Source organism: Castor canadensis, chromosome 1 (assembly GCF_047511655.1).
Source record: "Castor canadensis chromosome 1, mCasCan1.hap1v2, whole genome shotgun sequence".
Classification (NCBI taxonomy): domain Eukaryota; kingdom Metazoa; phylum Chordata; class Mammalia; order Rodentia; family Castoridae; genus Castor; species Castor canadensis.
In genome coordinates, this window is record NC_133386.1 from 176,841,653 (window position 1) to 176,866,470 (window position 24,818).

Genomic DNA, 24,818 nt, shown 5'->3' on the forward strand with positions numbered 1-24,818 from the left:
GATGGGAGAGGAAAGAAATACATTTGATGAGCACAGTGAAAAAGGAAGCAGAGGAAGAGACAGAAGACATAGGAAAGAAAATAAGCCATCTAAGAAGGGGAACAAGAAAAATGCATTTCCATTCTCTGTGGCAAAGATAGTCCTGTTATCAGCAAATGGTCTTATGAAATGCCTCAGACTCTTATACAGCTAAAAGGAATTTTGGAGAGCAATCTTCTGAATCATGCCCCTCATTTTACAGAAACAGAAACCTCAGAAAAGAGAGGCATTTTGCTTAGTGTCCCATGGCTACAGGGTAGCAGGATCAGCACGGGAATTTAACATTTGTCAATGGCATTCGACAATGAGAACTGACAATTACAATGATGCTACTGCGAAAACTTGGGTGACATAGCCCATATTTCCTGTTTTACTCACAACAACATGCCAAGGCTCTAATGTTCACCAAGGGCTCTAATGTTTGTATCTACGGCAGTGTCATAGACTACTGAAGAGAACGATTGACATAGTGGTCACTTGTCTGACTTGTAAGATATATTTTGCCAAGTAATAACATTAGGAGAAGTTTTTAAAAATACCATCTACTATCACAATCATTCACTTTTAAGTAAAGGACTTTTTGACTCCAATGAAATTATAAGGGAAAAAAGAATGAGTCTGTCTTTTAAATTGTATGTCTTTAATTTATTGTGAAACACACTACATTCTGCTTATTCCCCACTACTTGTTATTGCAAATATTTGGTATATTAGTTTTATCAGGGACCACTGTTATACATTAGAATAATATTCAAACAGAGACAGGAGAGTTGAAACATTAAGAATTGTAACTTAATCATATCCTTAAAACTTTAAGAGAATGGGAAGTTTGAAGAAGAAACATTCTGTACACATGAGCATTTCCTTTGGGACATCTGCCCATCATTACAGCATTACACAACAACAACCGCAGATACCTCTGAAAAAGGCAAGACCATCGTAGTCGACAGAAGCATACCGCTTTGACTAGAGAACTCCAAATCCCTGCCAGGGAAATTGCCATAGGACACCTAGAACTCTGAATTCCTGCTCTTTGAATAGCAGCTTTCTAAAGAGATCCTACAGAAAGAGTTAATTTTATTTCAAAGACAACACACTGCCAAAGGATGGCTACCCTAATGAAAAAGGACACATGGCATCAAATAGAATCTATCAGAAAAATCAATGAAAATGTAATTAAAACCAAAGTATTGTTTTCATTTCAATTTTTAAATATTTATTTAGGATTGGGAGTTGGTACTTTGTATATTCTTTTCAATTTAGGAAGCCAATTTTGAGCATATACATGAAACATGTATACCATATATCATATGTGGAAGGCATGGTGGAGAGGACTCAGAAATGTACGTCAAGAAATGAACTCAGAAAGCTTCACGCAAGGTTAGGAAATAAGTAATAAGCACACAGAACAATAGCCAATAAAAACCAAAGGAAATAGAAAAAAAATTGTGAAACAGTCAAGAAATATATACAGGAAATGAGGAATAACTAAGATATAGAGGCTCTTGGCAGAGAACCAGGTTATAGGGTCTGAAATTTATTTCACAAGTGAGGATTTGCTGGTAGGAGAGCAGCACAAAAGCGATGCCTTTGAAAGATAAATAACTGGTGATAAAGAATGGCTGAGGGAGAAGGGCAAATCAGGGCATGATTATAGTTATCTGGACCTTATAAGTGCTAAAAGTCTGAATTAAGGTAGAAAGGGACATATTCTAGAGAAAACAAGAATCAAGAACCTACTCAGTCTTGCCAGCCCCAAGGGACAGGAAGGAGTGGTTCAGATATTATGAAACAGCCAGCAGTAGCAAGTCTTTTACATTTGGTTTTTAAAGAACTTTAGATTTGGAACTTGAAGCCAGCACTGAGATTAATGTCACTTTATAATCTTTGCATGGAAGATTTTGGGTCAAATGCATAGTAGGAAATAAGAGTAATAATTCTCTGATGTCACTCAATGCCTTAAATCCATAGTCCCAACATGCAGTTCTTCTCCTCCTATCTTGAAAGCAGAGAAAGATAAGTGGCGTAAGTCTTTAGAAGGCACTTGAGGAGAAGTTGTGAGCAAATTCAGGACACTGAGATAAAAGTGTGGGGATCAAGTGTGTGTGTGTGTGTGTGTGTGTGTGCATGACAGTGTGTCAGTGTGTTTATGTCCTTGGATCCTGCAATCCATCATGCTGTGCCTGTTTTCTCTGCTGTTTCAGTGTCTGTATCATAAGCAAAATAGAGGAGCTATGCAGAGGGAGAAGGGCTTGACTGAGGACATTGTCTGCTTTTGGTCCAACTCCTAGATGAGCCGAGAGTAGTAATTTTGTTTAGTATCTTCTTTAGAAAGAAAGCAACAACAGTATCCCAAAGCTGTATCTCCTCCCTCTCCCATGTACCATCCAATGGGAAAAGGAAAAGGAGTTTTAAGACCTATGAAAGAAAGGGACCTATCTCCATTTTCTATGCATGGAAGAGGATGTCTTCTAATTGTTAAACTGAGACAGGAAACAAGTGGGTGGGATTCATGGAGCTAAAACTGTGAGGGTTAGTATCATCACATCTTAAGGAAGAGTTGCTGTCAACTACTAATATTCATACAAGTATCGAAGGAACCACTGGGATATGAAACTTTCTTCACTCTTGCTAGCATAAGATAAACAACAGGGTAAGTGACCACTGTGGATTATTTTTGATGATCTCAAAATCATCAATATGTTTAAAGTAAGTGGTGAAGTAAAGGCTTTATTTCCAAATATCCACAGTAGCTGTGCTGGCCAAACCACAGTCTGCAAACCACTGTTAACAGATTGCCAAAGACAAAAACCCTCAGAAAAGAAGAGAGGGGAAGAGAAGGAAAAATAAAAGCCAATAAGGCTAAAGGGAACTATAAGTCTTTGATGGTTTGTTTCTTTAAACTTAAATCAAGTTAGAGTATTTTATTAAGCAGTCCCATGTGGGAGGCATCCGCAGCATTAATGGAAAAACCACTAGAACAAAGAGAATTCACAACAGAGTTTTGCCATTTTATGGATTCAGTCATATTGGTAAGTCACTAAGCCTACCTAAGCTTCCCTTGCCTTATCTTATAAAATGGTGCTTATGCTGGTCTCAGTGGCTCATGCCTGTAATCCTGAGTACTCAGGTGCCAGAGATCAGGAGGATCACGGTTTGAAGCCAGCCTAGGCAAAAAGTTTGTGAGAACCTATCTCAACAAAACCCTTCACAAAAAGGGCTATGGAGTGGCTCAAGGTGTAGGCCCTGAGTTCAGGCCCCAGTAACACAAATAAATAAATAAAATAAAGACATTGGTGCTTATTTGCTTCTGGATTCAATGTGTATAAAAGGTAAAGCATTTAGAATGGTACCTACACTTAGTAATCACTTAACAAATGCTATGTATTATTGATTTTTTTTCATAGTATTATTACAGTGTTAGAAGGTAACAACAATCTAAATTTCATAAAATAATCTACTACAATTCCAATCATATAACAGGTAATCGAAATTTCAATATCCTTTGTTGTTGTACCTTTCCAGGAAAAGTCTACACCATCATCATTTTCTGCTCATTGGCTTTTATGAGAAGCATATGAACTTGGTTCAATTGTCAATTGTGAGCATGCCAGTATGTAAACATCAATTAAGTGTTCATAGTCTTCCTAGTAGGGATGGAACTTAACAGTATTAAGACTGCAAAGGAGAGTCCTTGAACTTGGTGAAAAGTTACATGCTTTCAATGGAACTTTTAAATAAATATTCGATTCCAAAGTCTAAATAATTGTTCCCTCTAACCCTGAGCAGGTGAAATGAGATCAGGGATAGACTATGTCACTATTGAGACCTCCACACTGACAAATTAGATTGAGTCAAAACTGGATAGAACACTTAACACAATTCTGCAGAAGACCTGGAGTGTGAGTATTCAAAATAGCTTTAAAAACTTCTGTAGTGAACTGTTATTGACTAAAAAAGATTCTTTTGTTCTTGCTTTTATTTCCTCATTTCCAGATAAGCCTCTTAAGAACCCTTTCAAAAACAAGGACCTGTCCCTAAGATATGAGAGGAACAATGCAAAAGTAACATGAATATAGATGAAGTAATTCCATTGAAAAACTCATATGTATAGTTAGATGATCTGCAAGAAGAACAAAACTCCTTAGATGATTATGAAAACTTTAATATTGTATAAAGTATATCATTGTAGTGAAGTACAAACAAAATTAACCTTTGTGATGAGTTACATTGTGAGATAGCAATTTATCCTTCTCACTCTGCACCAAGGTAGATACTTGTGATTTTTCTCTCCAGCACTTAATTCCATTTGTCTCTCAGCAGCACTAAATTCCATTTGGGGATACAATTGACTCTCTATTCCATTCCTTTGAAGCCAGTGATAGTCCAGTCAATTTAGATTTCAGAATGCTCTCTGGAAAGGGTAGGACAAAGCAGTTCACCTTTCTTTGAAGAAATGGAAGACAATTGCCTGACAATGAAAATGATTCATGAAAGAAGACTAAGTCAAGAGAATTGCATAGAAAGTAGAGCAGGAGTACCTGTGGCATTGTGAACACTTGGATCAAACTATACCTGAACTCTATGTACTGCAGGACTTTTCAATTCCTTGTGTCAGCCATTTTGGCTCAGTCTAGTTAGATTTTTATCTCTCTTATTTCCTGTCCAGTTCATCAATACTGGGATGGGTCAAAGTTATCAGTCCCATAAGAAAACACTAATATTAAAGGATGAAAATCATCTACCCAAAATGAAAACATTATTGATCTTACCAACTCTGCTTTCTAAACTATAGAGCCATACAGGAAATATTAGAGGCAATCAATTTCAGTTTAGAAATTTACCTTCTAATGCTGCTTTTCCTTCTTCATTAAGAACTCTGCACTTAATTACTTTCCCCTGCTTCCTAAGGTACATGCTTAGTGATTATTTCACAATACTCCTATAAAAATGCTCCTTATGTTTTTACAAATATTTAGCATTTTGCCAAATCCTCTGCTAAACCTTTTTGGTGCGTTATTTCAATGGCGTCTACAATAACTCTGTACTGTAGTTATTCCCATAGTAGACATGAGCAAGGTGAGGCTCAGAAGAGTGAGTAAATTGCTCAAAACCATAGATCGAGGCTGAGATGAGGCTCCTGTCAGTCTGAGTCCTGTGTCTACATTTCCACATCATCAACCTTGTGAAATCCTGGGGTGATGTAATTAAGTTCTCAGTATATAGCAGCTAATGGTAGTAGTAATGGGAGTATGCTTTGGGAAACACAATTTCATTCTAAAATCCCTGAAAAAAAGGTAGAGTTCCTCTATATTTAATAGCACAAGGTCACCAATGAATTACTTAGCCCTGAACTATCTGTCGTTTCTCTCAGGTGACTATCTGGGAATATTTGTAGGGAAGCCTAGGTATTGTTTCAATGCCAGCTCTGGGATAAAGACCATGTGCATGTCAACACTAACAAATGCCTCAAGCCCACCACTGATGCCGAAAATCCTTATATTTCCTCTCTGCAAACACTTGGGGATGTGCTATGCTTCATCCCTGGCCAGACTGAAAAGCTCAGAGAAGCCTTACAATGAACAGTAGACAGAGCGATGGCATCGCAGTCTTCACTACAGATAGAGCCTCTGTTCCTTCTTGGCTGCAGCAAACAGCAGCAGGGTTGGACCTGAAGTGATGGCACAGTGCCCACAAAGCACTTTGGCACATGCCGGGATATGAAAGGCTCTAATGAGACCCATTTCACAATTCACTGGCCACGTGCAATAAGCAGGCAAAGATTTCTTCCTAACATCCCTGTGATATATCCTATGACCCAGGTCTGCAACATGGTCCCTCACCAGCCCACTTAGCCAGATCTCTCACTCCTCTTCCTTTGGCAGTGAAATAAGCTAAGTGAGAGGCAGCAGTCTAGCTTTAAAGAGACAGGAGGCATTTCTAACTGCATGTCTCTCCCAGGGTCTACAGGAACCTTCCAGAGACCTGCAATGCATGCTAATCCTTCCATCAGTTAACAGAGTGGGCTCCTTCATAGTAAAGTCATTGTTCTTTCTAATTGTCAGAGACTGTTGCTCTGCACTTGCCTGGAGCGATCCAATTAACATATCACAACAACACCAACCATTATAATATGTTCTGTGTCTTACCAACAAGGGAAAGCCCCAACCCTGCTTCCATCCACAGCTCCCATCTAATTAGGTCTTTAATACATAAACAGACTGGGGAAAACAGAAACCTGGATAGAAGACTATATGTCTGACTCACTTTTGTCTCCAAAGACCCCTTAGAGGTCACTTTTTTATTTTTTATTTTTTTTGTTTATGACTGGGGGATGAGTTGAGGGAAATGAGAACGAAGGAAAGGATCAACAAAAGAGGGAAGGGAACTGGAAGGTAAGGACTAGGAGTGAAGACACTCAGGCAGGGATGGAGGGAGAGTGAAGGGAGAGGAAAGGCTGCTTGCTGGTTTAGGGAATTGAAAACATGTAACTTCTGCTGGAAACCATTGCCATGGCAACATTCAAACAATACAGAGAAAGCCTTCATAGTTCCATTCTTGCTTTCCTAAACCCCATCCAGTAAATGTTAACTCTTTTAGGGAGGCTTCTGACTTTCTGCCTTTTTAGGTAGAAATCAAAGACTCCTGGTTCCTTTCTCAGGATTCATTTGAATTTTTTCACCCATGCTCTGGTCCCTGATGAAATGATATCTTTAGAGTTCATCTAACTAAAGATTATCCTTTTCTCTTTTTCCTCCCAGTTTCTCTCATTCCATTCCCTACCCCAAGGTTGTGAAAAATCAGCACACTCTGAAATCTGTCTGAGATTCAATAGTGAAACTTTCAGGAGAAACACAACTTTAACTTTTCAAATGTCATGCACTTTGTTAGATTTTAAGGGCCAAAGGTATGGTTTAAATATGCCTTGAGTTCAAACCCCAGTGTGGCCACACACACAAAAAAGAAGGAACTCCCTATCTTATATACTGAAGTTCCTTCCTCATTATCAAGCCATTAGTTCAAAGAACACATGCTTACTGTCCTGAAAATGAGTTCCTTAGTTCTTCAGTTCAAATTATCAGTAGCACTGATGACAGGGTATCTATTAAAACATTACAAATAAATCAATCAATTTGTTCTAGGCAAGACCATATCTGTAGTAACAGGTGATTTTAATAATTAGGAGACTGTATTAATCATTGGAAGAAAAAGATCTAATCATTTTAAAATTATGAACCTTTCTACCCTCCTCCATACCTACTTTCACAATAAATAAAAAATATAATGAGATGGCTAAATTTTCTCAGATTTGTTACCATTATTTGGTTAACACTGATTAGATAAAAGAAGCAAGACCATAGAGTGGTCTCAGCAGTTTGTAGCATGGAGAAAACCAAGGACCAGATCCATCACTGACTCTTCTGAATAAATCTTCCACTGCACTCTTACCCAACTCCTTGAGTTTTACCATAAGGGATACATAGAAGATATTGCTTTGGAAATACTGGGACTAAATCTTGTTGAGAAGATTAAAAGGAAAAGCGATATTTTTAAAGCACTGTGCACATTATGGTTAATGCTCTATCATCTATAACTATCACTATTATTGTTACATATTAAAAATGGTAATCTCTAAGTAGAAAGAAATCATCTAAAACTAGGGAGTAACTCTCCAAAAGGACTGAGTAGAAAGGAAATATGTCAACAGAGTCAAGATATTTATTTTCAAAGATTGCAGAAAAAATTAAACTGTAATTCAGTTGTATTTTACCATTTAACATTTTCCTTCATCTAATTCAGTGTATTCTGCTGCTCTTCAGGAGAGAAAGGGGGAAGAACCCTTCTGAAGCAGGAAGCCAAAGTACTGTAATTGAAAATGTATGGCTGAAACCAGTATTCGTATCTTGTAAAAAATGACTGCAGTTTACATTAAAAAAAAAATCAAGGCAATAGATCATCTTCAATTTTTCCTGGCATGTGCCCATATATAGACATTCCTCAAGCTGGAAAAATGTAGTGCCTTCCTGAGTATCACTCATAAGTAGGAAGACCTATTTCACAAAACTGTGCAGATTGTGTAATGCACAACTCTAAAGTCCACCATGATCTTTGTGAGCAATGGTCTTTGTTAGCAATGCCAGTGAGGCATCACACATTGCAAAACCTGCAAGGAACTTATTGGACTTAAAACATAAATTTGGCACTAAAATATAAAGGATCTTTTTTAAAAATGGAATCCTCAGGGACAACTACTATCAGTATTTCAAAAAGCCAAACAGAAAGTTTTAAGTGCATAAGGCACTTAAAACACTTTTGCTTTTCCCTCAATTTATATCAACTCAATTCATTTCTTTTTTTTTTTATATATTACTGGGGTTTGAACTCAGGGCCCATACCTGTCCTATACTGCTAGCCAGTTTTTTTGTTGGATTTTTTTCAAAATAGGGTTTTCCAAACTATTTGCCCAACTGGCTTTGAAACATGATCCTCCTGATCTCTTCCTCTTAAGTAGCTAGGATTAAGTGTTTATTTAGTGTATTCCAAAAACTAATGATTGACAAGTATGTATATTCTATTTGTAAAAATAGAAAAAAGTACATTGCAATGTATTTTTTTAGACAAAGTATATTTGAAACATGGTCTGTAGAGAAAAATAATAAAAGTTAATCCTAATGGTAAAAATATTGGGAAAATAATGACCTACATCATAAACCAAACTAAAGGGATCTTTTCACCCTAAAGATGTGTTAGATTATTCCACTGATTCATAGGTTCTACCAAAATACATCATTAATTTAAGACGTGGGAGATGAAAAGTGGAATATGATAAGGTCTATACCTAAGGGAAATCATAACCTGGTGAGTTTTAACCAAGTAAGCAGATATGATAAGAGCTCTCACAGATGAATGAGTTAAGTGTTCATGTATAAAGCACAGAGAGACTGAGTGGGCCTAGAGTAGTTGGGAAAGATGCTTACAGAGAAGACCAATTGCTTTGAGACTTGACATATGAGTATATATTGGGCAAATGGAGCTACACTCACAAAGCTTGAGTAAAAGCTAGCTTGGCATATCTCCAGAGGAATGAAACATTTAGTATAGCAGGCAGAAAAGAGAGGGCATGAATAGGCTGGCCAGATTGTGTTGTCAAGAGAAGAATGCAGATTTTATTCTATAAATATATTTATAGGATATAGATGAAAGAATGTTCATCTTTACTTCTTAGGATGATACTTTGGGAGAAAGAATGAATAACATGGATAATGGATTATACTAAGGAAAGTTTATGTTATCAGAATGATTAGTTGAAGATATATAGAAAAGAGTAGATGGAATCTAAACTGAGACAATATAAGAAAAGACAAAAAGGTGACTTCATAATGGAATTTGATGACTATTGGTATAGGAGGGTGGTTAAATAGATATTGTTATCATTGGAAACTATGAATGTAAAAGTTCCTTGAGGGAAAATAATCAATTATGGTTGTACAAAGTTTATGAGGCCATAGGACACCCAGATAAATAAGTGGCACTTGTTGGTGATGGACACTCAGGAGTCTTGAGCATACACCAAGATTAGGAGTTGAGTTCCATTTTTGAAAACAGACCCAGCTGACATCACTCAGAAAGGCAAAGAGACAAAGGGGAAGTTCTCGCCTGCAAAGCAGGAAAACAGGAGGATGGAGTGAAACGACAAAAGGAAGTGATCAAAGAGCTATGTGCTTCAAACCTCTGGAAGAGCTTCAGGAATACAGAGGTGGGTGATGGTATCAAGTGCTACACAGAGATGAATCAGGAGAACTATAAGAAAGTGTCAAGAAAATAAAAAAAAAAAAGAAAGTGTCAAGAGCTCACAACTAGAACAACTAGAAGCCCATCTGTATATAAGATATTGTATGTGGGCCAGGTATGGGGTACATGCCTGTAATCCTACCTACTTCGGAAGCAGAGATCCAGAGGATCGTGGTTCAAGTCCAGCCCAAGCAAAATGTTAGCAAGACTTCATCCTGATAAAACAAGCCAGGCAGGATGGCATACCTCTGTAATCCCAGATATGTGAGTACTTTTTTATTAACACTGTGGTCTGAGGCAGTCCAGGCAAAAAGTTTGAGATACTATCTAAAAAGTAACTAAAACCAAAAAGACTGGAAAAATGGCTTAAGTGGTAGAGTTCTTGACCAACATGTGCAAGCCTTGAGTTTAAACCTCAATACCAAAAAAAAAAAAAAAAAAAGCATGTGAAGTCAAAACTTAACATTGACCTTATTTCTCATAGTGATCTGAATTTCTAGATAATTTAATATTTTTTTTCAGTTTTTCTATCCATTATACAGGTTGGGTGAGTTAGGACAATTTTTTCTAAGTCTTTCTTAGAAGTTGTTTCTTTTTTACTTAGGGGCACTTTTAGATATTGCTGAGGACTGACAAAAAACATGCAGGGTACATATGTCACCTTTGTAGCTGGAGAACTCTCCATTCAGGAAGAAGGGTGGGGGGACACTGGAGACATCTCAGTCCCATTTCACACATTCAGATGGAGTACCAGTTTATATGATTATGAAGTGCCATGATTATTTGTCAACAATTTTGAGTTTACTGATTCTGATCTTGAGTCTCCAGTCAGGAGACAAGTAGCTTCGATTTCCATCCCATTGTTCAGTTGCTGTATAACTTTTTGACAGATTACTGAGCCTCGTGTTTCTGTTCTTGAAGGGAGGGTTAAGGAGAAAAATGTGTGTTGTATTTCAGCATAGTGCCTTGTACATATCAAATATTCTATGAATGGTAACTACTACTGTTACTATTAAGGTATACCTGTAACTCTGTAAGTGTTGAAAACTTCCATAAATGTAGAAAGTTGTCATAAGCCTGAACCAAAGTTGAGAAAGTATATGAACCATAAATACGTTTTTCACTATTTTTAGACTTCATTATGAATTGAGTAACACTGGAAAATGTCAAAAATAGTATTGTCTAACTCTGATAGCAAAGTTAGCAAAATTCCTTATACAATGCAAAACACTCATAGGCTATCAATTAAATGTCCCCATTTCTACAAAAAACAGGCATAGTTCAGAGAAAAGAAAGTGAGCTATTCTTTATTACTGAGTACTGCTCATGTGCCAAATACTTGCACATCTTAATGCTCCTGAAATAACTGGAAAAATAAGGATACCTAATCTTACAGTTGAGAAAAATGATGTTTTGTAAATTTGATTGGCAGCTAGCAGGTGTTAAAGTTGGAATCCATTGTTTGCCTATTCCAGAGTTTACAGCACATCCCCTACAAGCCTTCTAGTCATTTCCTTCACCATTTTACTCATATACTCTCTATTGTAACACTAATGCCACATTTCTCACTTGATACTGTTGTTCCCTTCCACATCTTGGCAATGAGTTTCCTGAGATCAGGGGTTATGCACTTTTTAACCCTAGGAGTTCTGAATTCTAGATAGTCAATAATGAGTGGAGATCCTAGAATTTTAGTACTTGAAGCAACCTTAGTTTTAACCTTTATTTAACAGAAAAGACTATTAGACCTAGAGAGTAAGGTGAGTTGTACAAAATATCACAATCTATTAAACACAACATTAAAAATGAGAAAAGCAAATTATATCACATAACTTTTAGATCTCAGCATGTCCAACATAAGAAAGCCACTGAAGTGTGCTTTGTGTGTGTGTATGTGTGTGTATTTTTCATTATGCTTCTCTAGATTCCTGAAAACAAGGCTTCTTCTGTATATGTGTGTGCTCACACACATGCATACATGCAAGTATGTACATCCATGTAAGTCCTTTACAGAGGTTACTTCTGAAACAAAGTACTGTTAATCTTCCAAGGAATATCTGTTGCATGCATACTGTTTTTCAGGTATCTCTCTGACTTACTGAGAACATGCCAGAGAAGAAAATAAAGTCCTTGTCCTCAGAACCACATTGTCTCAGCCACAAGATCTGCCTATTGAATTTCACTGTCAAATTTACATTTCTCAGGAGAAATCATTTTGAAGAAAACAAAAGTCACAGCAGATTCTTAATCCCCCCAGAGTCTTCTAAGACCCCATTTACAAATCTTTGTTTTTTGTGCCTATATTGTAAAGTACCTAACAATCTGACCAAGGTTTACATGGACACATTGCATATGTTACACAATTCACAAGTATATTTCCAGTCTTTGCTAAGCAAAGGATATTCACTAAAACACTTCCAAATGTGTTTTAAAGCTGTAGAACCTTACCACAAATGGTCATAAGTATGTAATACTTCAAAATTAATCCTATTTATATATCTCTCTCTTTAAAAAATCTATTCCAGCGTAAACTGGGATTAACACCTTCCACTTAACATAGGCCCTATCTGCTTGTTTTGTAAACCATCTAAACTTTAATTAGACATTAATTTAAATGTGCAGTTACTGAGTGCTGGCTGAGAATAACATGAAATCTGATTTCATCCTCACTGCACCTAGTTCCATGCAGTTACTACTATTTCTGTCGTACAGGTAAGCAAACAGTCTCAGAGAGGTTAAATCGTGCATGTAATACACTGAGTATTTGAATTCACTTAGGGTGATGCTGGAGTTCAAGTTCTACTGAATTTGTCATCTTTAGAAAGCACACAAGAAAGCAAAATTTATCAAAGGGAAAGAATCTCATACACAATCTTAAAGTAAATGAAAATGTCCAACTTTAGGATGCTTTTCCAAAATTAGCACAGATTTCAAATTAGTTTTATTAATAAAAAACAGTATAAAAACCCAATGAACAACCCACCAGCCTGATTATATTGTTATACATATATATATCATCAAGAATAAAAGTAATTTTATGAGTGAAATGTCCTTTTTTTTTAAAGAAAGGAAAGTTTCTCTGAAACATACTGAGGAAATGAACAGAGCAAAAAGTATTGTTACAGATATCGAAATTATGAACTGTGATCAATGACTGGTTGCTTCAGAAAAACCACAAGCAAGTTGGTGCTGGAAGATTTGCACATGAAAACAATAAGACTTTCATTCTCATTAAGTCTTCCTCCCATACATTCTTTTGAGCCTTTCTCCTACCATAAAGTAAAGATATTGTTTGAGAGGATTATTATCCAAACTGAGAAATTTAGAGTCCTAGTATTAGTAATGGAATTTTATACCATCTAATTTAAATTATATATTTGCATATTCATTTGCCTTTATTTTGTACATTCTAGATCCAGACAATGTCTGATATATTGCAAATTCAAGAGCTAGCTTTTGCAACTTTTAGACCAAAAGTTCACAAGACACAATAGTAGATTATTTTTCCATAGATTCTCACTTATTTTTTTTTTAATTTCTTTTTCTACATTTTTACTAGAAATGCATGATGTACAGTTTCTGGTCTGAAATAGCATTTTGTATCTGAATGATATATTCCAGACAATCTGTCCTGATAAGACCTGAAAATAGTTACCTGACAGCTAGTGTAAGGCCAGTTGCCCAATCCCGACTTCTCCAGTGTAAACACTAGAACTGGTAAAGTGCTGGTCAGACCGTATTCATTCTCAGGAAGCTAATCCAAATTAATTAATCCAAGAATAACCACAACAAACAGCTATCATGAGAGGGCCTATTATGCTTAGGCTTTGCATAACATTACTTTTAATTCAGAAAACAATCCAACAAATTAGGTATTATCATTCCCAACCCAGGAAAGAAAACATTCAAGAGCTAGGGAAATTCCAAATATTGCCCAAAGGGCACAGCCATTAAAATGGAAGAGGAAGAAATTTGGTAACTTCAAAACTTGCAAAACCTATCAGCTTTCTGGGCTGTGGTCCTGCAGATCCTAGTGTACAACCACCTACTCACAAATACTACTCAGTGGAAGCCAACTTCTGTCTGACATAAAGGAATCAGGTACATTTCCAGGTCTACAAGGGCCACAATTCTTTTAATAGTCTCTGAACAACTTGCACAAAATGCAGGGCCAAGACTGACTGCCAAGCCTAAGCAACTCAACCTAGCCAGCCTGCCCCAGGTGCCCCAGTATAATGCTGGTGAAGTGATTCAGCACATGCAAAACACTTTTAGAAGCCTTATCCAAGGAGGTGGGTGGGAGGGCACATTGTAGCTCACAATTTTAAGCAGATTTTCTTTTTCTTCCTTTCCTTTTATACTTCTCTCCCAGGAACGTCTGCATGTGTGTGAGTGAGTGTGAAGGGGTCAGGGAAAAAGGAACATTGACAAGGAGAAAAATGTACTTTGAAGTCTACTTAGAATACCATCAAAGACATCTTGATGTCAAAAAAACATAAACTAAACATAACCTCCCCCAATTGGCAGGCCCAATCTAAGCGCAAAACTGGGTTTCCCACATGAAGCCTGGAGTTGAACTACAAAGTAAAAAAGAATCAAAGCACTTTGTTTTTTTTGTCAGTTGTGCTACGTTATACCTGATTGGGAACTAATATAACTTTAGTCATTGCATGATTAAGCATGGTGAATTAGCAGTGGTCCTATAAAACAAGCAAACAAGCAAAGTGACAAACAATATACATGTGACTAAGTGAAAATACATGTGCATTTATGAAAATAAGAGTGCAGAGAATTATGGTAAGATATGCAGAAGCCTTTAGGGACCTCAGGAAGAAAAAAATCCTGCACAGTTGTTTTCATAGGTTGGTAAATTTATTGCCTGATCTGTGTCCCAACAGGAAACATGTGCCTAGAAAAATAAATTAGAGCTCAGCTGTAGGCTAGTTTAGTTAAGGAGTAATGAAAAGGATAAGAATAGATGATGGGAGTGAAAGAACAGACTCAGATGCTTTTAGCAGGGTGTTTCTGGTTTCTATTATCACCTCTCTAATATAAATCTAACTCCACAGTTCTTTAATGATTCTCTAGGGTCCACCACTCACAGGATTAAATGCGCCCAGCACTAAAAAGGGACCCAGGAGACAGCTGCCTTCCATCTCTTTTGGGATATGACAGAATTGTAGATCTTATTTATTTTTCAATAGCATTAAAAAAAAAAACAGTTATGTGAACTCAGAGAGAGAGAGAGAATGGATAGATGTTGAAGTTTACAACCCTTGAGGTCTACATTGGCAGAAGTTTATTTCACTCTGAGGACTTGTGTGCCTTCCTTTGACCCCTCCTAATAAAAATGGCACTGGGGGGACAAGAGTCGTCATGCTGTATGCCTGATTCCTACCCAGTTTGGATTCAAAACTTGTCTTGCTGTTGTGAGGGTTATGTGAGTTACCTGTCTCATACTGTTTGGCCATTACTCAAAGAGTTATAATTCTCTAGGCCTCAATTTCCTCTTTTATGGGCGTGAAATCTCCGTGGAGTCTCTTGGCTCTAAACTTACATGAGTCTATGATTCTGACAGAAGCCCAGAGAGGAACAGACAGGGTGAGGAAGAGTTCTGTAAAACAGGCCAGCTCCATGACTCCGACAGCTGTGGGGGAGGGAAGACTTTGCTCCTGCAGGCCTTCAGCCTGCCTAAGCGTTTTCAACCTAGACAAAGCTGGCACATGACAAGCATTGGTGCTTAACACACAAACCTTTCCTTTGGCTTCTTTTTCTAAGTTACCATGGGACACTAGGTTTCTTTCTTTATCTCAAGTGCTGTGTCCTGGGGATGTTGGGAAGGTTTCTGGCCAAATGATCAAGTTCTCAACAATCTATGTGCAGCCTGTTATCCAAAGAAGACATAAGTTAAAAGGGGGTGGGTTGAAGACAGTGGGACCTCCTTGTTTCATTCTTAGCACTGCGGAGAACTCTCATAAAGTGAAGATCAGATTTGCACATGTGTGTGCAAGAGAGTGTGGAAAGTGCAACCCTCTGTCCACCAGTTTCCTTCCCCATGTCCACTCTCCCTCCTACAGCCCACCCACCAGCCACAAACCAACAATCACTTGCTTGCTTTATTATCATATTTTTGTGTTAATACATTCCGTTGATCTGCAGTGTCAGGTTGGGTAATGAAATTTAAATTGGGTCCCTTCGATTTCCAATAGGTAAATGTTTGTGCTTTAACTCCAGGGGCTTCCCTGTAACTTAAATGCATTCTGGAGTGTCAATCGCACAGCACCTGGCACCCCACACTGCAGCGGCTTTCTTGGGGAAGATTTCTTCACCTACTGAACATTTGCAAAGGCATTTTCCCAGGATGCAGACAACCTGCATCATTAAAGAAACACTGGCTTATCAGTGAGCACAGCCTGATGGAGCAAGTGCGTGGGCCACCCTGTCTTCTTATTTTCTGGTTTCCAATAGCCAGATCTTTAAAAAAAAACCATGCTAAAGGGGAAAAATGGGGATAAAGAGAATCACAGTACTAAATTAGTGAACATTTTCTTGACCAATATATAAGAAAATAAGGATCACTCACTGTATTTCAGACTCAGCACAGCAACATCCAGATGGAAATCCAGGTGGTTAAGAACAAGAGAACACGCATGATATTGACACCAAAAAGAAGAACAACAAAAAAAAGGAAGTTGATGAAGAAAAAAAATCCAACTGCAATTATCCGTCAATTTTAGTCAACATAGGCACAAATCCAACTGTGCTCTGCTGGTTTCTCTCCCCCAATCAATGCCTCATTCTGCCGCGGTCAACTTTTTTTCACTGAAATTTCTTTGCAGATGTATTATTAATTTCCTCTCCTCTTGTGGGAAATTCAAAAAGAAAAAAAAAAAAAAAGCATATCAAGTCTTTACTTTCCTACAAAAGCCCCAAACTTTTCACTCCAAAAATATCTCCTTGGCATACTTTGTCCTGTACAGAGAAAAATAAACATACTTTTTCTTTGTGGATCTGCGGTTCTCCATTTCCAAACATCCTTGGGGAGGGGGCACTTGTTTTATTATTATTTACTTATATCAGCAGACGCCAGCCCCCGCAGTTCTGACACTGGCTTATTTCATTTTTCAGTGCTGCCTGTGTGCACACAGACACGTTTGAGTTAAGATCCAGGTCTCACAAGAAAAAGCTTCTTTCTTTCTTCTCTCTGGCACAATGAGTTTCTCCACTGCGTTCGGCTCCAAGAGAGAGCTGCGTCCCGCATCCTTCATTTTTGCAAGGCACCCAACAGCCACCGCCATCAAAAAAAAAAAAGTCTCCTTTTATTTTACATCGTCAATTCCTTTCCCCAGCCCCCTCTTCGAAGAATTTGGGGATCAACTATCCCCACTCTCTACCCTTCCGGCCGGCCCCTTAGCCAAAGATCTGATTAGATTTCTCATCACAACCCAGTGCGCAATTGGGTTTTTGATTTCAGCCACCCGGCCAGCCAGCCACCTTCCCCTCTCCCCTCCAAACTCCCCGTTATATCCTGTCTCCTTCCCTCCACCGCCTCTGCAATTTCATAATCTCACGTTAAATGGAGTGCGGGGGGCGGGGGCGGGGGAGGGGGCGGAGGTAGCGGAGGAAAATTTCAAGGCTCCGTAAGCTGTCAAGAAGAAACCCATTCCTTTCCCCCCCACTACTTTTTTTTAAGGCTCGGGTGGCTTTGGCTCTGTCCCCACCCCCACCCCCAGCACCCGGTCCAGATCCTCCAGGTGTGGCAGAACTGGGCGATGGGGCCAGGATCACCGGGGAGATGCGCGATGCGGTCCCTCGGCGGAGGCCCCTGCCGACCCCCGGGTCCACTTCTCCTCCATCAGCAAGCCGCGGATCCCGGGCGCCGCAGCGACGAAGTTCAGACTGGGCTTTTATTTCAAGTGGGGAATGCAAAGTGATGGGACCGGCGGAGTGTTAGATAAATAAATTTAAAGAAAAAGAAAGAAAAAAAAAAAAGAGGACGTGGGGAAAGAAAAGGAAGAAGAAAAGAAACAAGAATGAAGGGGGGGTTAACAAAACAAAACAAAACCCTAATTGCTGGCTCCTCTCATCATTCCCGAATGAAACTGCAGCTTTGATCTCATTTCCAGCTGCGTTGGGTACATTTTGGAGCCACAAGTTGGCTCCTCTTCGCGCAGATCTTCCCGATGCCGGCTGGTCCTTTGCGAGGCGCGCAGCTGCTCCACGCGGTTCTTAGCGCCATCGTCCTGGTTCTCTGCTCCCTGGGTGGCAGGAACCCCGGTCCCCTTCCATGCACTTGGGCTTGAACTCTCTTCCTCCCCCTCCCTCTCCGCTCTCCCTTGCTTTCCTCCCAAATAAAAAAATGCGCTCCCGGCGCTGGCGGCAGCTTCTCGTAGTCTAGCTTTTCTCTCCACCAATGCCACGTCCTATCTTTTATGGTACCAGTTCCCCAAAGCTCCTCTCGGACTGCAGTCCCTTTCCCTCCTCTGCCCCTCTTTCTTTCCCTTTCCCCTTTCCCTTTCTCTGCTAGTGATCAGTAAAATACAATTACCCAATTACCTCCCATCATCTTAGCAGTGATTGGTCAATTGCATTAACACTTGAAGTCAGGGAAGAAGGGATTGGAACCTCTGAGGTGTGACACTGCTGCCACCTGGAGGACAGTGCCAGAATAACGGAGTTTCATAGCAACCCCCATGCTAGGAGGTTAGAATTAAGCAAAGGAATTCGGGCTGTGTGGAAGAAGTTGTCAAATTTTCTGTAAAGTCTGCCTGTTTGCATCCGGAAAAAAAGTTTTGAGCTATAAAGGAGAAGACATTGAAATCCAATCACCACTAGGATTCAAAAATATCAACAAACACATCAAGCTGCTGCTTTCAGATTGCTGGGTTAAGAGCCTCTCTGAAGTCCAGCAGGTGGGTCCCAGGGTAAGGATTAACATAGTACTAGCACTTAGAATTGGTTCTTCAGAAAAAATCAGGAGGAGTTCAAAAGTTACTAAGGAGGGAGCCCCTGGTGCTGCAGGATAATCTCACCAGGAAGAAGCAACTGTAAAGGCAAGATAGGAGCCTTCAACCCATGCACTGTTGCAGTAAATTGGCCTGTTCAGTTTGTACAAGACATTCAGGACAGCTTGACAACTCAATTCCAACATCCCTCGCTCCTGGATGTAGGCTTTTCCATCAACTCGTGTTAGAGGAGCGTTTGGCATATTTCATCTTCACTAGTTTTCCTAAGAATCAGGGACTGGCCCACAAAATGCTAAGTACTATATTTATATTGTTTGCTTTCTTCACTAAATGCTTATAAGATATTTCCTGTGAGCTACGGTTATTCATTTTATGTCATTCAGGTGAGTGATGTGAGAAATGAAGTGGATAAAATTAAGAACGATAATTAAAAAATAAAAATTTGTGGGGAGAAATGGGTAAATAAAGATTTCTGTTTCACCTTCCCTAAGGAATATTATTTGTGTTAATTTTCTTTGCTTCTTTTTGAGAGATCAGAATATGCACTTTCTTTTAAAACATTTATTTATTTTTATAAAAAAAGTGAGTAAACCAATGCTAAGTGGTTAAACAAAAAGGGAACATTTTTACTAAGGGACCATCAGAGGCATACCCAAGTTCACACCGAATTTCCTTTCCTTTTTTCTTTTCTGTCTTCTTTATAGAACTATATATATGTATATATACATATATATTCAAATAATCACACCTATATATATTTTAAAAATCACACCTACAAAGTTTTTGAGAGGAAACTAAGAATGTGCTATAATATAGATCTTTGATATCAGCACCTGCAAGGAGAACCACTGTTTCTTACACAAGGATTAAAATTCACTATAATTTTTTCATCTTTTTGGAAGGCCTTGGTGCAGTTATGAATCACACCAAAATGTGAATTTGTTGAGAGGTAATAGCATTGCTTTTATATTTAAATGAATGTTGTATTGATTGGTTCAAAACACTAGTAGGCAGTTGATTGTAACTTTAATTTGTTTTTTTCAATTATAGTTAATCAACTAATAAACCATCAAAAAGTACATTGACTGACTACTCTAGAGGGGTTCAGAGGACTCTACCCTCTGGTTCTGAAGTAAGCTGGAAGCCATTTGAAATAAAAATGTTCTTTTTAGGGAATTTGACAGCAAGAGGGAGGCCAATGATTTGTTTATTCAGAGCCATTATTCACTATCTAGTAGATCTCTTTAACACCTTTCAGAATGAATTAATCTATTGAACAAAACAGTAGGGAAGGATCAGTGCTAGCTAGTCAAGAGAAAAAAGGAAAAATTTCCCATTCCTGCTTACTTCATTCAGCAACTGAAATATCTCTTCCCACATCTGCCATTCTCATTCCTGCTATAAGACTGAATTAGTCACTGAGTTTAGATTTAGAGTCAGCTAGTAACTAGTGAAAGCCTATATGCATGGTCATCTGCTAGACTTCTCCTATACAACACTATCTTTTGGGCAGGCAGGGTCTCACTATGTAGCCTATACTGGCTTAGAACCAACAATCCTTGTATTCAGCCTGCCAAGTGTTGGGATTACAGAAGTAGGGCACCACATCTTTTTTTAATACTCAAAATGATCTTGTGGGAGATTTTGAAGGTAGATGAAAGTGAAGTTTAAAGTCATACACTTGGTAAATGTCATGAAAATTTGAATCCAGATCTACTCAATTGTATTCTGCCCATTTGTTTTTTAACTTCTGGGTTTTGATAACACGAGAAACACCTCTAAGATAATCACGAACTAGCAATCTCTCATTATCACTACTGATTTCCGAGACAAGTTTGTAACCTTATGAGAAAATGGCATTGCCACATTTGTCACCACATGATCTTACTAAAAGAGAACTGAAGTAACAAATAAGCAAGGGAATTGTCATAAAAATACACATGTGGATTTAATTGTTAATAATAACATAAATATGAACAATTTACACAGTAGAGGATGTCAGTGTTGTCAAGAAAGATAGAGCATGGATTCAAGTAAAATTTATAAAAGCTCTTTTCGAAAATCAAGAAGGTAAAATAGTTCTTTTCAGGGGGTGGATGTTAGTGGGAGGAGTTGGGCAAGAGGAAAGGGTGAATGAGGGTGACTATAGTGAATGTATTTAATATTAATTTATGAAAATAGAAGAATGAAACCTGTTGGAAAGAACCAGGGAAAGAGAAGAGGGAGAATGATGAAAAAGGTAAGTCTAAAAGCACATGTGTAAGTATCACAATGTAACCCCCTGTACAATTATTACTTGTGAATACATTCAAAAATATTTAAATACAAATTTATGGTCGTAGTCAGTAAAGATGGGCAAAAAGCTCTTTTAGAAGAAATAATTGTCTAATAAGTAATTGGTTGGAATTTAACATTCCTGATTCAGCAGTCTGTCTAGTTACCAACATCAAGGACAGGACGACATGTCATTAGAATGAGTTGATTTGGTAGAAGAAGAGGCGTGCTGCTAGCATTGCTGTTTTGTTCTATGGACTTACAGAGCTCTATGTTTTCCTCTGGTATTTAGACATGTGGGGAGTGAAGCAAAATTATCATATTGTTTCACTGTGTGTTGGTGACTCAGGCTGGTGTAATCTTTAGCAAACAGTAGGGGACAGCATCTTGTAATCAGAAATGCAAAACAGTAAATAACACAAATTCAGAAACTTCACTCACAAAGAAAGAAAATATAGGTGTGTGTATTGTGTTTATTAATTGGATTTAATAGGCTGTAGTCTACTCTATTGAAGCACAATACATTCTTAAGATTTGAGTCTCTATTCTATGCTCTAAATAAATCCCGGGAGTAGAGGTTCTCTGTTCACTTTCAATACTATTACACAGGGACTAGAATATCCTGTGGAATAATCGTTATTAAGCTTGCTTCTATAGTTGAGCACAATAATGTGAATTAGTTTCATTAAATTAACTTTTTGGAAAAGTACTTTGATGTTAAAATACCAAATTCAGAGGGAATTTATAGCACGTGTGGTGCTAGACAAAATTCTGAAAACATTATTTTTCAAAACTAAGAGATATACTACCAATTATTTTTTCTTTATTCCTAGAAAATATAGGTGTGGACCCTAGATGCAAGTAGATTTGGGAATGTTTACATTTTATCAACTTACTCTCTTTATGAGGGCTACCCCACCACTCAGTCCTTGCCCCATAAGTCTTACTTACTCATACTTTTAAAATTTTGTACAAATAAGTAACATTTAATGAGAGTATAAAAGTAGGAAGCATAGTTTTAAGTATGTTACAGATTTTAACTCATACTATCCTCCCAACAATCTTAGGAAGTCAGTGGCATAATAATCCCATTTTGTAGATGCTGTGTTGGACTCAAGGTTAAACAAGGGCACCCAGGTAGGTAGTGAAAGAAGGAAGATTTTAACCCAGTTTATCTTGCTTCAGAAATTGTGGTTGTCAACAAATGTGTGTATTGGATGTAATCATGTCTATATTTTCCCCAAATTATGACTGATTTCACAAGAGCACTTTCATATTTCTAATGCTTTGCACATTGTTGAATCAATAAATATCTCAGATTATGACATTATGGCATCAAAGGATTGATGTTGTTTTTTTTTTGTCTTACCCAGTATTCTGTTCTCTAGGGTATACAAAACGTTAAAAGTTGAGATGCTTATTTTACCATCATTGAAAGAGAAAAATGAGAATAAAATGCTACTAAAAGATGATTTCATCAGATAATTATATAATTTCTGAATTAATTAGCAATTGAGACATAATAAACCATTCCATGTCTTGGTAACTGTAAATAGTCATCATCTATTATTCATCATGACTTTGGAGGCCAGTCAGAGATTGCTTAACTGACTTCTTGTCTTGGCAATGCTCACTATTTGCTGATCAAGAGTGGTCTTGACTGGGCAACATAACTCCATTCCATCTCTCTCTCTTTTTCTTCATCAGACTTTCTTAAACATATTTCTTGGCAATGGCAGAAGTCCAAGAGAGAAAGATTAGTAGTTTTTTCAAGCTTCAGTGTGAATCAAATCTGCCAACTTTCCATTAGATAAAACAAATCACGTGGTTGGATCCATTGTGAAGAAATGATAAAGTCATCCCATATATAATGGAAGTCACTATAAAGTTATGTAATGAAATAGAATGAAGAAAACAGTGACCAGTGCAATCACATATAAACTCCATCTCTTACAACTAACAAATTCCCTTAGTGAGTACTGAGACTTACAGGAAATAAACTTCTCCATGTTAGGAATCATTCAATAAGTCATTTATACGTAATAATCTCCCATAATTTGTCTGGAATTATGAGAAGCACCAATAACCTCCAGTTTCCTTATATCTATTGATGCTATTTTAGGAATGGTCTATACACCTACCCAGTTGTCATTATTACTTTACAGAGGACACTCTCAGATTGCTGTATGGACTCTTCACAGATAGTCCTTCTTCTTACTATTCTTACTTCATGTTAGCTTGGGATAGAGAAAAATAGATGAGAAAGTCTGAAGGAAGGAATGATAAAGAATAGTCAATTTGAAGAATAAGAGTCTGTTTTAATACTTACTGGTACTCACATTGCTTAGCATAATTTCAGGCCCTTTGACCTCTTAATAAATTTTGATTGGCTTGATGAATGAACTGTTCACTGGGTTGAGAAAGTGGATAGATAGAAGTTATGCTAATTCAAGCAATCTTGATTTGAAATAGACAGAATTTTACCAGAAGTAAGTGTAAAGAACTGGGGGATAGGACACAGAGAAGACAGTCACTACCTCTGTGAGGGAGGAGCCCAAGAGAACTTCACAAGTAGAAAACGTAATGTGTTAAAAGCTCCATCAATGTGCATATAGAATAGAAGGTTGTAGGTTTTTCCATTTTGCAGTCAGAGAACAGAGAATAAGGTGCATTCTTTAAAATGTTGCTTCCAAATTAATAAGTTCTAACTCTACTAACAAAAACTCAACCAATGGAGAGATGATATACCATATAGAGATAAAAAGTGCAAGTTTTGAAGTAGTTTAAAATACTATTTATAGAAAGATTATCAATAGCAAAAAGATGGAAGTGCATCCTTTGCCAGAGCACTTTAAGCAACATGAGAAAATCTAGGAGTAACTTTGATTAATGAGAATAAAGAACCTATTGAAGTCATTGTAAACTAGGGGATGGGAAAGGGTGAGCACAATAGAGGGAATGAAACAACCAGGATATATTATGTGCATATATGGAAATGTCACAATAAAACTCCCCTGTACAAGTATTATAAACTAATTAAAAATGCTTTTGAAACAAAGAAAATACAAGAAACAACTATTTCACAGTTTGGCAATCCACTTGAAATTGATATTGAGCAATTGCATTTTAGGAATCCTTTATAAGTTATGACCACAGCACTCATAAAACACAATCTACTTCATCAATCATTTTTAAGGGAGATGTTTTTGAGAGTATATAGTAGATGGTGGTATCTTTGTACCATCTAAGTTAGGAATCTTGGGCTGGTGGAGTGGCTCAAGTGATAGAATGCTTGCCTAGCAAAGCCTAGCAAGCATGAGGCCCTGAGTTCAAGCCCCAGTACCACTAAGAAAAATTAAAAAAAAAAAACTTAATTAGGAATCTTTACAACAAGAAGAAAATTGCCCATAAAGGAATCTTTAAAACTCCACAGGAATTAGTAGATGGTGTGAATCCAGTTGTATAATTTAAGAAGACAGCTGCATTTTATCCTGCTAAATCTGCACTTGATGCTATGCAACATCTTTAGAATGTCACTTTATTTCAGCTTTAGCCATGCAGTGCAAATTCAAGAAATGATAGCCTTGTTTTACCTACAGTGTTACTATTGTATTTTCCAGAAATGAAATGCATCCATTGCATAATCCAGTTCTCTCACATTGAGGATTCATTAGCACATCTGTGATCCTCAGCTTCCAATTGGTTTAGTAGAGCATGATTCAAACAATGTTAAATAATCTACATTTTA

General features: G+C 37.7%; 1 protein-coding gene across 15 annotated transcripts in view; it reads right to left on the reverse strand.

Annotated features, from left to right (window-relative positions):
- The window catches only part of Lrrc4c (leucine rich repeat containing 4C), a 1,195,224-nt gene that overhangs the window by 147,726 nt on the left and 1,022,680 nt on the right, over positions 1–24,818 (reverse strand). For 2 of the 15 annotated variants that reach the window (XM_074044625.1, XM_074044627.1), the window contains exon 1: positions 16,414–18,357. The exons of 11 other annotated variants lie outside the window; for them this stretch is intronic. The gene's annotated coding sequence lies outside the window, so the exon portion shown is untranslated. Of the gene's footprint in view, positions 1–16,413; positions 19,326–24,818 lie in introns of those variants that run through there. 2 more of the 15 variants (XM_074044626.1, XR_012436653.1) reach the window with 2 other exon arrangements.